This window comes from Herpailurus yagouaroundi, unplaced genomic scaffold (assembly GCF_014898765.1).
Source record: "Herpailurus yagouaroundi ecotype Mexico unplaced genomic scaffold, PumYag 162, whole genome shotgun sequence".
NCBI classification, from domain to species: Eukaryota; Metazoa; Chordata; class Mammalia; order Carnivora; family Felidae; genus Herpailurus; species Herpailurus yagouaroundi.
Window position 1 is genome coordinate 26,897,693 of NW_024412403.1, and position 697 is coordinate 26,898,389.

Sequence of the window (697 nt, forward strand, 5' to 3'; positions counted from 1 at the left end):
ATTCCTTTCACCCCTGAGCCCTGGAAACCATTGGTTATTTGTCTGTCACTCTAGTTTTATCTTTTCCAGAATGTATGTAATTGGAATCATGTACTATGTAGCATCATGTAGGCTAACTTCATTCACTTACAATATGCATTTAAGGTTCCTTCACATCCTTTATGGCTTAATAGATCATCTCTTTGTATCCTTGAATAATATTCTGTTTTCCTCATATAAATGCTGTACATATTTTGTTAGATTTATATCTGAATATTACATTATTTTCTTTTTCCTTTTTCATACGGAATACTTTGAAAATTTGTGTGTCATTTTTGCACAGGAGCCATGCTAATCTCTGTATTATTCCAACTTTTGTATGTGTGCCATTGAAGTGAGCACTATTACATTGTTTTTGGTGCCAATGTAAATAATATTGTGTTTTAAAGTTCAAATTTCATTTTTTTCATCATCAGTATAGAGGAAAGCAGTTGCTTCTGTATCTTAACCTTCTATTCTGCACTTCTGCGATGATCACTTATTTATTCCAGGAATTTTTTGTTGATTCTTTGTGATTTTCTACATAGACAATCATGCCATCTCTAGACAAGGACAATTTTATTTCTTACTTCAAGGACTGTATGCATTTTATTATTTTTTTGTCTTAATGTGTTAGCACTTATAGTGTAATGTTGAATAGGAGTTATGAGAGGGAATA

General features: G+C 31.4%; 1 non-coding gene across 1 annotated transcript; it reads right to left on the reverse strand.

The window, feature by feature from the left end:
- Window positions 1-277: 277 nt before the first annotated feature.
- Window positions 278-381, reverse strand: LOC121036611 (U6 spliceosomal RNA). The gene has a single exon (XR_005793421.1). It is a non-coding gene; the product is annotated as a U6 spliceosomal RNA (small nuclear RNA).
- Window positions 382-697: the final 316 nt, after the last annotated feature.